Genomic DNA, 2,371 nt, shown 5'->3' with positions numbered 1-2,371 from the left:
AAAGCTCAGCCCTCCGATGAAGAGCTTCCATAGTTGTTCGGGCTCCTTGGGAGACTCTGACTTAGACATGACGGCAGTCGGAAGAGAGCCTGATGATGCTTCCTCCGCGGTGTCCACCAGCAGAAAGGAATCTGATACCCAAACTTAAGGAAGGAAAGATTTATTTAGCTCATAGTTAGTGGAGGTTTCAGTCCAAACTCAGCTGGCTCCAGAGCAAGTTGGCCTGTGGCAGAGTGAAGGAGTTCATGGTCATGGAAAACAGCAAGGAGCAAAGGGAGGGGCAGAGACTGTGGCAACAGAGAGCACGTCTGTCCTGCTTAAGTTACACTCAGGCTGTCTGCCCCAGGCTGGGTGTACCACTCACATCCATATCCCTGCAGCACTTTCACCATAATCCCACCACTGGATCAAGAATGAATCACAAGCTCTAAAAGTCTTCCCCATAACGCGTGAGGGGGGACAACTGGACAGAAACCATCACACTGTGAGTCCAGAGTATTGGAAAAATCATGTACATAGGTATTTGAGTCATCAGTAATTGAGAGTGTGATCAACATGGAGATCTATAGAGAACTGAAAAAAAGGGGGTTCCTAAGTAGCAGGAGCCTTAAAGCTGAGGTGTTCTAAAATGTAGAATGTCCTGGAGTTGACTTTCCTTATCTCTTCAGACCACTACAGATGAAGGATGGAGAAAAGGTAGGTGCCACTCTAGAGAACACAGAGTCCTGAGGGAAAAGTCTAGTTTCAGTAAGGAAAACAAATGGAAGTTACAAAGAGCAAACAGGGAATGTACTTGTACTTTCTTACTGTCTGTGTTTACTGCTCAATGCATTTGACCTTGAGAGATCAAAATCACCACAAACTAACATAAAATATTGCTACTTATCACTGCTACATTAACTGGAGATTAAATACTTAATCTAGTAATTAATATAGTAATTAATATAGTAATCTATATTTTTCCTTATGAGGCATAAATTTTTGGTAACGGGAAGTTCAGTAGAATGCTGTAATGAAGTGTAATGTGAAACATACTGGATCAATTAATCTAGAAGCCTGATGGAAGGTAAGACTTTTTTGTAACTAGTCAGATGTTCTGAACGTAATTTTCTGATTTAAGGAACTGTGTTAAAGGAACTTAAAACAAGAGTAGTTGCGTATCCTACTGAAAATAGTTATCTCACCTGAAAGTAAATCAATTTTCCTTTCCTACCAAATTAGGATAAATAAGGGGTGGTGAGATAGCTCAGCAGACTAAACACCTGCTTAGGTAAGCTCAGGGACCAGGGTTCAGTCTCTGGCACCACATGCTGCACAGGCCCTGCCCTGGGGTGCGCTGAGCTGGTGATGGAGTCCAGGTGTGGTAGTGCACGCCTGTAATCCTAGCTGCTAGTGAGGCTAAAACAGGAGGATTACTATGAGTCTGAACTGTGCAGTGAGACCCTGTACAAAAAAATTAAATAAATTAGGGTAAATACTTAGAATTACATAAATTGACTTTTAAAGGAGATATCTAAGTAACTGTGACTTTATTTGGATTTTGACAACATACTTTGATACACACAAACTTGGACTTTAGGGAATTCTGAGTGAAAGAAAGCCAATCCTGTATGAGTCTACGTGTGTTAAATTCTACCCTCCCACCCCATGCTGAGGACTGAGCCCAGGGACTCACCCATGCTTTGTAAGTATTCCAATAGTGGGCTATACCCAAAGTCCTTACTTTTATTTTGAGAGAGGGTCTCACTAAGCTAGGCAACTCACTAAATTGCCCATGGGAGCTTTGAGCTCATGGTCTTCCTAATTATCATAGGTATATGCTGCTGTTCCTATCCTCATTTTTTATTACAGTCTTGAACTTTTAAAAAGTAATAGTGATGGGAAAGAAATAAAGAGGAAGGGCTTCAGGGTCAAGGTGGGTCTAGCTGTAAAGGGGTGGAAAGGGAGTCTTTAGAGTATGAAATAGTTTATATTTTGATTGTGGTGGCAGTTATGTGAAGCTACATGTAATGAAATTGCATGGAGCTCACACACTACACAATTAGTGCCAGCTGAGTAAATACTTTGTATTGTACTAATGTCAGTTTCCTTGTTTTATTACTACACAATAGCTATGTAGGATGTCTACACTAGGGAAGTCAGATAGATGATTCATGGGGATTCTTTGCACCTGTATCTGTAACTTCTTTTTTTTTCCATGTATTTTTTTTTTATTTTTCAACAAATAATACACTGCATATATTCTTCTTAGTGGTTAATTGCTGTACAAGACACAGACTTGTGATCCTATTTACAAACACCATTAGAACAAATCATTCTATTCATTAACAGAATGTAACTATATATCTATCCAAAACACTTTGAATACAAA

At 40.0% G+C, this 2,371-nt stretch overlaps 1 pseudogene; it reads right to left on the bottom strand.

Moving 5' to 3' along the window:
- LOC101577107 overlaps positions 1 to 444 on the bottom strand; it is a 9,984-nt pseudogene extending 9,540 nt beyond the window's left edge.
- Between the last annotated feature and the right edge of the window lie 1,927 nt (positions 445 to 2,371).

This window comes from Octodon degus, unplaced genomic scaffold (assembly GCF_000260255.1).
Source record: "Octodon degus isolate 3935 unplaced genomic scaffold, OctDeg1.0 scaffold00016, whole genome shotgun sequence".
Lineage (NCBI taxonomy): Eukaryota > Metazoa > Chordata > Mammalia > Rodentia > Octodontidae > Octodon > Octodon degus.
This window is presented reverse-complemented; position numbering and strand designations above follow the sequence as displayed.